Here is a 14312-nt window from a genome sequence, read left to right as displayed (position 1 = left end):
GTTGTACGTCATCACGTTCGAATCTGTTGGACTTTGTTGTGATTGTGTGTGGCCAAGTCTGTTCATTCGGAACTCCGCCAAAAGTCAGTCGGAAAGACCGTCGCACCTAGTCCCTCGAAAAGTCCGGACGTGTGTACGCGTCATTAGATAACTAAAAGTTTGAGGTACTAATAAAGAACCTATATTATAACGGTAACTTTGTTTATAAAGATATAACACTGTTATATTTAAAATAAATTTGGAACAAAATCAACATTCTATTGTGGAATTAGGTATTAAGCTCATAGCATAGTAAAAAGAATGGGAATAAGCTACTCCACTTACTATGAAGATAATGTATTACCTTATATAAGTTAGAGTGTAGAAATAATTGGATTACTATAATAATAGTATTCCATTTAAATAGGTAGAGATTTAGATTTCTTAATTCATATATGAAATAATAAAAACATAGATGTAAATCTTCAAGAGATATTTGATCTCAAATAGTAAAATGATAAGCAGGGTTGGACATATCCAAACTCTGTAGACTCAGTTATGGATTTTATCCAAATACACTTGCCTAAGGGGTATGTTTTGTAGGATAGTATTGTTTATATTCATACTATCAAGAGAAAAATTAATCTAGAATAGTACATATATTTATAAGTATAAATATACATATATTAAATCATTGGTTTAGTGTCTGAAATAGGTGAAGCAAAATTACCTCACTTATGAGTTTTAGAAGAAGCAAATTGTATTAATAGCAAATCTATATTTGAACGGTAACTTTGTTCATAGATATATATCAGTGTTACGGATAATCCATATCTGGAGCAAAATCAATATTCCAGATATGATAAACAATTAAGTACTATGTTCATATCATAGGAAATAGGATGGGAGTAAACCACCCCCACCCCCCCTCGTATGACAGATAATGTGATATCTTATATTAATTACCAGTAGTTAAAGTTCAAAAACATCTGGATTACTAATAACCATATTCCATCTAACTAAACAAGGATTTAAATCTTTTAGTTCATACATGAAATATTAAAAACAGAGTTATATAATCAAGATATCTGATCTCTAATAATAATAATAATAATAATAATAAAAAAGTTGATTTGGACATATCCATACTTTGTATACAGGCTAAGTATAATCAAACATGGATTTTATCCAGATCCACTTGCCTAAGGGGCGTGTGTTTTAGGATAGTATTGTCTATATTCATACTATTTGAGAAAAAAACTTCACCCAGTGTAGTGTATACATCTATAAGTATAAACATATATATTAATTCATTGGTTCAGTGTCTGGAGTAGGTGATGCAAAACGACTTCTCTTATGAGTATTAGAAGAAGCAGGTTGTTCTGAAGTGCCCTTTTGATGTTGTGGGGACCAGAGTTTGCCCATCGTTTGGATCCTTCTGTAGCTGCCTCAGGTGTTGACAGGCGAAGATCCAGAATTGTAGAAAGCAATTCATCAGTAGTTTTACAAGTATAGGTAGTTCCTTTGTATGTAAAACAAATTGCAAAGGGGAACGTCCAGCGATATGTGATATGCTGATATTGGAGGTCCTGTAAATGAGGTTTCATTTATTTTCTCTTCATAAGTGTCTGTTGAGAAAGGTCTTGATAGATTTGGTACAGATGACCCTGAAATATTAAGGAATCTTTGTTGCGAGCTTCATCCAGTAATTGTTTTTGCGGAAATAATGGAATTTAATAATTATATCCCTGGGGGGACCATTTTCTTTTCTTGGTGTTAGTGACCTGTGTATTCTGTCCATTTCAAGTCTTTCTATTGGAACAGAGGGTGCCAGTTCCTGAAATAGTGCTGTGGCTGTAGATTGTAGATCTTCAATATTTTCAGGGATTCTTCTAATACGGAGGTTAGATCTTCTGCTCCTATTCTCAAACTCCTCAAGGCGGTTTTGGAGGGAAGAATATTCTTCCCTGGGACATTCCAATTCATCAGCATGGTTAGATATTGTGGTATCAAGTTCATTAGTTCTCTGTTCTAGAATGGAGGTGCGCCGTCCTACCTCACGAATTTCTCTACTTAATTTTTCTGTAATAGTGTCTGAAGTATTCTGAAGGGCTTTATGTAGGACCCTCTCAAATTGGCTAATTAGTTCAGAATTAGGTGAAGCCTGTTGTAGGGAATACGAAATAATCCCTGTGTCATATTCTGACTCAGAGCGCTGTGTAGAAGCAGGAGACTGCAGCAGTTTCTGTGAGTGAGTTTGTGAGGGGAGGGGTACTGCCTTTTTTCTAAATGGATTTAGTCAGAGAATCTTGTGCTTTTCCTGCCTTCAGTTTAGCTTTCCTTCCCGTGTACATCATCTCAAAAGATGCCCAGGGGTATTAGCAAAGTACCTGTTACAAATGTAGGTAGTTTTTCAGTCAAGACCCGGGTTATTGGCCGTTCATGTCTCGGTTGGAACGGAGAGCCCAGGCAGACATGTCTACCTCAGGCAACTCCGCGCGTGCACTCCCGAACTAGTTAATTAAAAAAAATGCCCCCTGCAGCACTAACTGTTTATTCCGAAAGGATGCTGGCTACAGGACCTACTGACACCAGACATGTTTTTATACATTTTAAATGTTTGTTTACATTTATTTATAAGTGTGTGTATACAGTATGTGTGTGTGTGTGTGTGTGTGTGTGTGTGTTTGTGTGTATGTATGTGCGTGTATATATATATATATACGGTATATGCATTTTGTGTACTTTCATAGGTATGCACAGCCTATATATATATATATATATATATATATATATATATATATATATATATATATATATATATATATATATATATATATATATATATATATATATATATATATATATATATATATAGGCTGTGCATACCTATGAAAGTACACAAAATGCAATAAAACTACTTTAGGCAGCAACAGGTAACCAATCTCCTGCTCTCGAATAGAGTTTGTTGACAAGCAAAATACTGTTTTTTCAGCTACTCTGAGCTTTAAGCTGGCTTTGCTCCCCCCCCCCCCCCCCCAACACCGGGCCAGAGACACCCAAAAGAGTAGCTGCAAAAACAAGAAACAGAGGGCACACAGACCTAGCGCATTACCTTTGTGATAGTTTTATTGATGAAAAAAACATGTAGATGTATGCTCACAAATGGCAACATCCAAAGGACACATAAAAATCCACAATGTGCTCAGAACAGTCTCATCCACTGGGCAAGTCTCAAAACAGAAAAAGATTTCCAAATAGCTAACATATTTCAAGGGGTGATCCCCTCCTCCTCAGAGGAAATTTTGGATACTACATAACTCCCCTTATCTTATTCCCCATGTCCACTGCACCATTTGGCACCTTTCAGGGGGGGGGGGGGTACCTGTTTTTGACAGACCCCCCCTTCCCCCACAGCAAAGCCATTCACAAAGAGCAGTTTCCCTCAGCCAAAATTGCAATGGCAGCACCCGAGCCGATTGAAAAATCAGCCCAGGTGAGGACACTGCTGTATTTGTGGACAGGTAAGTGCCCTAATAATAAAAGTCTGCAGACACAGCATTTGTAGCTTTTGGTTTTTAATTTTTCCTTAAGGAGCCTGGAGCTCCTCTTTAAGAGAATCACATAGTGTCCCATTAGAGGGAGGCTCCTTCCATCTGTGGGAGGGTATAATAATACATAAACCCGTGGTGGTCCTAATTCCATGGATGACCCCTCTTTTCAGGGCTTTGAGGTGGTAAGCTTCTGTTTTTTGGTGAACCTTGGCAAATGATTTTTTGTTTTTTCAGTGTAATGTGATATGTTTATTTGTGATGTATTTTCTTATGCAATATTTTTGTTTTTGTATAGTTTTTCTGTTAACCCTTGGTATACCACTGATGAAGCCATAAGGCAAAACATATCAGGATAACATACGACTATTCATTCTTTGTTCAACTGGAACCCTCTATATTTAAATACCATAATGGAGATGTTCAACAAAACTCAATAAATTTCCATGTTTTGTTATTGCTTTTAGTAATTTTTCGAATAAAATTATATTATATTTTTATATAAACTTGTATGCTTTCTATTATTATCTGTAAAGCCCCGTTATAATCCTCTCCCAAACCTCCTCCTTCTTTAAATAAACTATTTCTTGTGCTGAGGTGCTTAACTTTTGGTGTCTATCCACAGCCGGACAAAAAACCCATAAACATAATTCCTAACACATAGAACAAGCTTTGGAAATATACACACAGGTGTGGACTCAAAAATCAAATCTAATAGACCGGTACATCAACAGATACATCTAATATCACATATTTTCACAAGTAATGTATAATATATATACGTGTCATCATACCATACAATTGTCAGTCATAGAAAGTGGGGCATGGCTGAGCAATACTGTTGTGCATGTAGGTGTAGACGTTGCTGCAATCCACAAATATTCTGTGAAACAGGTTGGATTTCTCCAAGGGATGGAGTGAAGAGAATATACGTGTATGTGCAGGGTAAAAGGGCTTACTTGATGCTGAAATGGTGCTTATCAAAGACCTTGAAATCCATAATTCAGTTAACTAGACCAGCATACCTATGTAGAAGCTCTAAGTCTACTTTTTTATGTGTCCATTTGATATTGGCGTTTGTGAGTATACACATATATTTTTATATCAATAAAGCTATCACAAAAGTGATGCGCTAGGCTTGTGTGCCCTCTGTTTCTTGTATTTTCCAAACATTTTTAGGCACCTGCCCCTATTGAATGCCTCCTGACAGAAGGTATCTAAAGAAAGGCTTTCATGGCAGAATAATCAAGTATTCTTGTACTTAACCTCCGTGGGCCTCGGCGCCGAGCAGCCCCATATTTGCTTGCATTAGTGCAAAAACATTGAGTTGAGGGAGAGCTAACAGCAAGCTAAAATCACTTTTGATTTAACGTTTTAACAGTCATAAAGCTGTTTTTCAGGACCGGTTCATGCTGCTGCCATGCGGGAACTTTGAGAATCCACCGTGGGTTCCCGCATTGCATGTCTCCCGGTGGTGGTTCACCCTGCCCTATGCAAACTGCTGGGAGTGTCAATTAAAAGTTAATGACACACCCAAAACAATTTGCATGACTCAGTGTGATCTGCAAATTCGGACAGGAATCGGATCGCATGGGTGTGAACACCCAATGCGATCCGATTCTGCTGCAGACCAAAAAAAGGTTCCTTTGTAAGTTTGGTCCGAATGTGATGCGAATTCAGCCATACAATCTCTATGGCTGAATTTGTATCACATGGACATCGCATGTGATTTGCACTGCAGTGCGGTGCGAATTACATGCAATCTTGCACCACGCAGCAGTGTGAACCAGCCCTCAGTGTCTTAGCCGAGAACTACTACGTTCATTGTTTTTTCTATACTTTTTTGTTAGGTTAAAACCTGTGGTAAAATTTTACCTTTAAAATTAAGTAACATAAGTTGCCACACTAAACAATCAAAGTGAAGCAAAATAAGAGGAAATGTCAGTTTATAAAACAGCTCTTGGGGAGGAAAGGGGAAAGGGGAAAGGGGCATAGCCTTCTTTAGGCCCCCCTTTGCCTTATGGGGCCATGGCGTCAGCAATCTAGGCCAAATTAAAGGGTTTTTAAAATAGGAGGTCTTCCATTGGTCAGTTTGGGTCATGTGATAGAAGAAGGTTCTGGAAGGTCAGATGGTTGAGTTATGATTGGTCTTTAAAGTTATATGACCTTTAGAACATTCTGGAAGCTGGTTTTGGGCTTATATAAGGGGCCAGCTGACAGGATTCTTGGCCAGACACCACAGAAGAAGAAGAGGCCAGGAGCTCCCCTCCCTACCCCCCCCCCTCCCCCCATCGCAGCCAGTTTATGTGGTGGATCCCTTTAGATTCATTTAGCTAAAGGGGATATGTAAGGAAATGTTAAACTGAATATTGAGTCAGCTCAAGTCTCAGTGGCTAAGCTGAGAGTTGTTAAATTTATCAGTATTTGTTGAATTTAATTGATGAAATAAATTTTATTCTACACCTAAATACTTGTTTTAAAACCAATACACCGGGCACGTGGCCTAACTTGATCCAATGCTGGTGTCTTGTTCATTTCATATTATCTTATGTGCATGTTTGACAGTCTGCCTATCGCCTAGGGTCCCGTGTTATGTTCCAAAATGAAACAGCGTTAGTGAACAAAGTCTCTTGCTGAGTGTCCAATAGATGAGCAGGTAATTGGTAGAAACCTCACCCAAGTGCACCTCCACCGTGAATCATATAAAATGCTTGCTTACCAGAACTCTAGACTGCAAGTCATAAGCGTCTAGATAGATGTGGGTAATATATAGAAGATCCCATCGGTTCCCTCTGTTTTAGGCTGAAGGGGATAGTGTCATGGCTGACATTACAGATCATTCCAAATCACAACCCATAGGGAAAAAAGAAATTGCCCTCATACTGTAAAACTGTACGATGCTTTATAAAAAAGAAGTGTTGATAAGAACTTACAGAAATGCAGATAAAATCCAATGGTTCCCTGGAACTGGTCCACATGTAAACAGATTTGACTTGCATGGTAACATCACAGACATGGACTCAACTCTGCACGTTTCATCACAGTTGACATCATTGGGTTCATGAAGTCCATGTCCATCACCACGCCAATATATATTGCCCAGAGCAGAAAGAGCACAGGCTTTTAAAAGAGGAATCGTTTTTATTGTGCTTGGCCCAGACTGGAATTGTTGACTTTCTGTCTCTGATGTTCTGTATGTTCCTACTATTTGTCTGCTGTGATTTTGTGCTACTGTTTATTTCATATGTAGATGCCTGTCACTGGTAATGGTCTAGCACATTGTTAATGTTGATTATTTAAATAAACATGTCAATGATCTACTATATTCAGCAATACTAACCCTTATTAAGGTTAAAGGAATATATTTAGGGCCTTTATGAACACATGACCTGGTAAGGCCAGTAATTCATCCCTTGGGACTTTGAATGAAATTGTGGCCTGGTAAGGTCATACATTTCTATCCCAATCATGTGTCAAAAAGGGAGAAAGCAAGGGGGTGGGACTTTATGGGAGGCCCGAGGTTGCAAAGGAGTGATTTGGTGAACATACTTGGATTTTATTGATGGTCATAGAATACAACCAGATAAAACAGATATAAACATGTAACAAGGGTATAATGGTAATACAATACATGAAATCATCAAGTCAGTATCACATAAGATGATGAGCAATAATCTTCCAGAATTCACCAAAAACAAGATAAATCAAACAGTAACAGTACACACGATTGGACATTCCGAAGGAAAAAGTCAGATCGGACCGTGTTGTCGGATAATCCGAGCGTGTGAGGGCTCCATCAGACTTTTTCAGTCGGAATGTCCGACCAACAAAGTTTGAGAGCTGGATATATCATTTTCCGACAACATGATCCGATCAGACTTTGTCCGATCGCTTGTAGAGAATTCCCATCGGACAAAGTGCCACGCATGCTCAGATCAAATTATGAGACCAAAGCTATTGGCTACTAGCCTGAACGTAGTCCCGTTGTAATGAATGAACGTCATTACGTTCCGAACAATCTGATTTTCCGACAACTTTGTCCGACCATGTGTATGCAACACCCGTTTGGGACAAAATCCATCGGAAAAAATCAGACGGATTTTGTGGTCGGAATGTTCAACCGTATGTACAAGGGCTAATACAGAAAAGTACTTCCAAGGCCTATGACCTTTCCACAGCATGGCCCTTTCCATTCTCTTTCCTACACTTTTTTTTTCTCCCTCCCGTGCAACATATTTTTGGTTCACTCTTCACTTCAATTCTTACGTAGGTTGCCTTGTGTTTCCATGCCCGCCCTGGTCAACTCCTGTTGGAGTGCCTTTGATGAGATGCTCACCGCAGCTCCTGTTGGGGGGTATTTTTCGGATGGCTCTGGTGCCTGGTTTTACACCAACACCATACGAACTATAGTGAGGTAACAGGTTTTGGTTGGGAGGTTTCACCCCACCATTATACATGTTTGCATACATTATCATCTAAGTCTACCTTTTTCCCATAGATCCATCTTGTGCTTGCTCCTGACGAGTGGCGCTTCAGCCACGAAAAATGTAGAGATGCCATACGCTATGCTTTCATTATTATTACTTGAACATCAAGTTTATTCATAATACCCCTCTTTCAGGACCAATAAGGTCATAGGCCTTGCAAGTACTTTTCTATATTACTGTTTGATTTATCTTGTTTTTGGTGAACTCTGGAAGATTATTGCTCATCATCTTATGTGATACTGGCTTGATGATTTCATGTATTGTATTACCATTATACCCTTGTTACATGTTTATATCTGTTTTATCTGGTTGTATTCTATGGCCATCAATAAAATCCAAGTATGTTCACCGAACCACTCCTTTGCAACCTCGGGCCTCACATAAAGTCCCACCCCCTTGCTTTCTCCCTTTTTAATACGAACCCTTAAATATGTAAAGGCTAACTCCACTTTCAAGTGAAAGAAAATATCAAATAAAAAAATAATAATAATAACATATAATATACACCTGCTACACAAGTCATATTTTAAATGGATGTTATTAAAAATTACCTTTCCTTTCCAATCTGCAGAGCTTTAATTTTCTGTAAAATGCAAAGCCACATGGCAACCTGGAAGCCTTCTGTACACAGATGGTGTACAGAATGCCTTCCCCCCCAGAAATGTAGTTTCTTGCTTTCCTGCTTTAATTTCCTTCGCACACAGCTGATCACAGATCGGGGTAAAGAGACAATTACAGCAGCTCTTTACCACGTGATCAGCTGCTCACTATGTAAACACACTTGCCGATTATGGGCATTCCTTTCCTCATGCTGTCACAGCGGGAGGAGAGCTGGTAACAAGCAAGTGTGAAAGGAGATATCTACACTGATAATAAGGGCACTGACCATCAGTGTCCTGATGATCAGTGCAGCCCCAATAGTTCCCATCAGTGCTGCCTATCAGTGCCAATCAGTGCTACCAATCAGTGCCCATGAGTGCAACCTATTAGTGCCTCCTCATCAGTGCCACCTATCAGTACCCATTAGTGCCACCCATCAGTGATGATCATCAGTGCCATGTGTCAGTGCAGCCTCATCAGTGCCTACTCATCAGTGCCCATCAGTACCATCTCATCAGGGCTCATCAGTGCAGCCTATCAGTGCCCATCATCAGTGCCCATCAGTGCAGCCTATTAGTGCCCCTCCAGTGTTGCTTATCAGTGCCCATCAGTGCAGCCTCATCGGCGCAAATCAGCAAAGGAGAAAAATTACCTGTTTGCAATATTTTTTAACAGAAACTGAGAAAAACATTTTTTTTTCCCAAAAATGTTGGTCTTTTTTCGTTTCTTTAGCAAAAAAAAAAAAACCCAGTGGTGACTAAATACCACCAAAAGAAAGCTATATTTGTGTGAAAAAAATTATAACAATTTTATATGTACACACAGTGCGCAATTGTCATTCAAAGCTCGACAGCGCTGAAAGCTGAAAATTGGCTGGGCAGGAAGGGGCCAAAGTGCCCAGTAGGCAAGTGGTAAAAAAAACTTGCAGTGTACATTGAACAGTTTTCTCAACAAAAATGGGATTACTCAATTTAAATCAATTAAAATCTTTTTTTTTTAAGCTTTAAGGCTCCGTTCACACTAGATAGAGTGCGAATTCACAAGCGAATTTGCTGCAAATCCGCACTGCATCTAAATTGCAAACTTCAAGAAAAACAGAGATGGAAGGCACATAAATGAGGTAGTTCCTTTCGGATTACCCCATCTGAGGAAGGCAGCATCCACCTAGTTCTGGTATACTATATATAACTTTCACACCACCATTTTATCTGACATTTGTTACTCCTCACCTTGGAAGACCTATTAGCGCTGGAAGTGACTGTGTTTTTTAAATCGCAAACCTGTTCATGCAAACTGAGTGTGTGTTAAGTTAACAACATACCGCAACCAGTTTGCAAAATGCAGCGCGATCAGCATAATTGTATTCACACCCATGCGATCCGATTCTAGTGCGGACAAAATAAAAGGTTCCCGAACAGATTTGGTCCGAATGAGATGCAAATTAACCACTTCCCGACCAGCGCACGACGATGTACGTCGACAGAATGGCACGGGCAGGCATATTGGCGTACATGTACGTCCAATATTAGATGCCGCCCTGCCATCGGGAGCGCGCTGCTGGCGGCGCGCTCCCGTGCTGGTCGGGACCCCCGTGAGTCCGGTCGCGGGACCCGCGGACTCGATCGCCGTGGGCATCCCCGCGATCGTCTCACGGAGCGGCCGAATGGAGGAAATGCTGTATAAACAACATTTTTCCATTCTGCCTAGCAACTAGTGACCCTGATCTCTGCTCCATGTGATTGGAGCAGAGATCAGTGTACACTAAATGAAAGCCCAACCCCCCCACAGTTAGTAACACACCCCTAGGAACACTTAACCCCTACACTGCCACCCACTGGTTAACCCTTTCACTGCCAATGTCATTTACACAGGAATCACTGCATTTATATAGCAGTGATTACTGTATAAATGACAATGGTCCCAAAAATGTGTCAAAAATGTCCGATGGGTCCCCGACAATGTCGCAGTCACAATAAAAATCGCAGATCGCCGCCATTACTAGTAAAAAAAATAATAATAAAAAATTATTAATAAAAATGCTATAAAACTATCCCTATTTTGTAAACGCTATAACTTTTGCGCAAACCAATCAATAATCGCTTATTGCGATTTTTTTTACCAAAAATATGTAGAAGAATACGTATCGGCCTAAATTGAGGGAAAAAAATGTTTTTTTATATATTTTTGGGGGATATTTATTATAACAAAAAGTAAAAAATAATGCATTTTTTTCAAAATTGTCGCTCTATTTTTGTTTAAAGCGCAAAAAATAAAAACCGCAGGGGTGATCAAATACCACCAAAAGAAAGCTCTATTTGTGGGAAAAAAAGGACGTCAATTTTGTTTGGGAGCCACGTCGCACGACCGCGCAATTGTCAGTTAAAGCGACGCAGTGCCGAATCGCAAAAAGTGGTCTGGTCTTTGACCAGCAAATTGGTCCGGTCTGAAAGTGGTTAAGCCATACAGGTGGTATGGCTGAATTTGCATCGCACGGACATTGCATGTGATCTGCACAACAATGCGGTGCGAATCACAAGTGATGTCTGGAATTGCATCAGTGTGAACCGGCCCTAAATTTTTATCCACAGTACTTTTTATACTCTTCTTTTCTATCAAATATGGTCATAATAAAGTCATTTTGCTGAGGATTCTGACAGTCAACAGTCCAAGACCCTGATGTTTATAATACATGACAGTTTTTAACAGAGTTATTCATCCACACAGCCAAAATTGCCTCAAATTTCCAGGGAAGCTCCTACACATAGATGTTTATTTACTAGGCTGTCTCAAAATAAATAACAGTAGGAATGTGAAGGCAATAGCTTTCCATTAAATTTTAATGAATCCTTGCACTCATTAAAGGTTAAAATCCTTTCACATACCATTGCTTACATTTTGAAGAGAGCAGGCACTAATGATGTGGACAATTACATTACCATTTGATGAATAAAGTATACCTGACATTCAGTAACACATACAGGTGAGAACACTAGGCTGAAGTTATTCTTATGGTCTTAATGAACGAGGATGTGCTTTGCAAATGTCGCCACAACAAAAAGAACTCTACAAAGGTAATAGACAATGCCCCATTTCACGTGTATTGTCACGAACAAGCGCAAAAAACTGTTATGGCGGAGGGCAACGAGACTCTGGATTCAAATATTGTGTAATGATGGTACTGTTGTTTCTGCAGCCAGCACAACACAATTAAGAAGTCCACCTACATGTAAAAGCCAAGGAATAAAGTATCTTTTATCTATGCCGTTACTGTGGCAACAGAGAAAACCTGAACCACACACCTGCTTTGAAATGTTCACACAGAAGGAGCTTTCACATCCATGTTGTAAAACTTATGCCTAGATTGTTATTTACAGTCGACATTTTGCAGCATCTGGGCAAGAGCTGCAATGTACATTTCCAGCTAGTGTGCAATTGATTTTTTTTTTTTTTGCCAAAGCTATATCTGACAACTCTAAAACAGTTCCTGAAGATGATGCTTGAACCTGAAAATGAACTACTTCCCATCTAGTCTTTGGAAAGGTACAGAGGTTAGTTGTCAATTGCTTACAAAAACATACCTCTCCTGCTGCAGGCTCTCTCATTAAATCCAAGAACAAATATGCCCCCCCCCCCACCCCCCACCACCTTTGCTATTTTTAGAAAATCTAGAGGGGCTACTGAGTAGGATAGCAATAGAAATCATTATTGGATGATCAACAGCAAAGAAGCATTAAAAGGAAAATAAAAATCCATTAATACGGAAGATATTTTCAATTTTACTAACCCTTTTCAATTCCTTAAAAGTGCCATTTTCATTTCAACTTTTCAAAATCCTTTAACACTGGCAATGAATGCTTCCGTAGGGAGATGGCAAGACAGATAAAGGTAGACACCATTTGATGCAGTATATGACACAGCAATATCTGATCTGGTTTTATTGTACACTTGTGCTTTCTCTAGTTAAAGTGGCATTAAAATAAGGTACCCGTTATTTGTTTTCTCATCCTAGGAAATATTACATGGCAGTTTATTTTACAGACTTAATGTCTGCATATTATGGAAACAGTCTTTTTTGCCTTTTTTTTTGGTGTTTTAGTTTTTCACATAGCGCATTAGTATACAAGGTTGTAACATCTCAGACAGAGTCAATATTTCATAATGTCAAACTGCTAAATGATAGCCCCAGAAACATTGATTTACAAATCATCGATCGAGAGCAACTTCATATGAAGGCCAAGATATTTTCACGGGTTGTTGTCCTTCTGGGAGATAATTGCTAGGAAAAAAAATAAAAATCTTTCATCACGGGGAAGCTCTTTCACACAGAGTCATATGAACTGACATAATTTGGCTCTTAAATTTAAAAATAAAAAAAGAAAGAAAGAAATACGCTGTGAACACAAAACGTTGAGTTTTGTTGCTGTTGTGTCTAGGAAGATTCTTATTGTGTTTGTTTTGTGTAATAGGAAAAATAGCGGTGTACTTGGCACCACTGATGCTGATGTGTCATACACTTCTAATGGTTATGGGCCCAGAGGTCCAGCCAGCTATTTCAGACTTTACTAGCTGTGGTGCTGAGTAAGCATCTCAAGGGAATAAATATTTCACTTCTCTGCTTTGTTGTTCGATATAGCAGAAAATACTAGAACTTGCAGTGCTAAACTTTATAAAGAGGCATTAAAAATGTAGTCATATATTTCCATACTGTAAAAACAAAAAACAAAATGAGTATTTTTGGCTTTTTTTTTTTCTGTCATTATTGACAAGTCTTAAAGATTTTATTTAGTAAAGTCTAGATTAGAAATTTGAAGATTGGATGGTTCTATGTCATTTTTGTAGCTGCAAGTGAATTTAAAAAAATACTGTTAGTAGTCTAATAATACAAATAAAAGAAACAAATGTGCCGGCACAGCAGATGTAAAAACTGTAAACACTGCATCTTTTTAAAATAATATTTGTAATTGTCTCAAATTGAGTGGATGTTCACCATTTAGGCCGCATTCCTGTTTTCAGGCTACAAGCCCCCATCTAAATTTCAAGAGACATCCCTTCTCTCTGACCAAGACAGATGAGTCATCAGTGAAGGATCCAGATAGGTAAAATGTTTGAAAGATCAGCATTGCATGCCCTAAGAGCAGATTATATGGTAACAATACAGTGAACAAGACTGTGTAAATGCCTTTACATATACAGCATAATGACTATATTTTTATTAATCAAAATATTAAACTCTTAGATGTAAAAGGGCATCATTGTGACTGTTAAGAAGCATAGGCATAAAGCCTCCATATCTTATAATGTACCTTGCATCTTAATAAAGCACATAAAATCTTAAATAAAGCTGTGGCCTTGCTCTTCCACTCAACATCTTTTTATCAATCAGAATCAATGAATATCTTCAACATGAACATAACGGTTCCCGAAAACAAACGTGAAAGTCACAGCGGAGCTGTGAGTACTAAATATCATAACATAGCCTACACACCTGTCCTAACAATCAGTTCAGGAAAGGCACTATCTAACATCCGTTGAGGCGATTATCCCAATAAATTGTAGCTAGTGAAGTGACAATCCGCCACCCGCGTGTCAGTCATTAACCGGCATATTACCTCACCGATGACAGCATCTGTTCAATGCCAGAACTTAAACCTGGACTAAATATGTCCAGGCCAATATAATTTTGGTGGATTTCATC

Source organism: Lithobates pipiens, unplaced genomic scaffold (genome assembly GCF_037356315.1).
Source record: "Lithobates pipiens isolate NorthernLeopardFrog02 unplaced genomic scaffold, aLitPip1_a1.2 Scaffold_3, whole genome shotgun sequence".
Classification (NCBI taxonomy): Eukaryota; Metazoa; Chordata; class Amphibia; order Anura; family Ranidae; genus Lithobates; species Lithobates pipiens.
The sequence above is the reverse complement of the archived record's forward strand: the minus strand, read 5'-3'. Positions refer to the sequence as shown.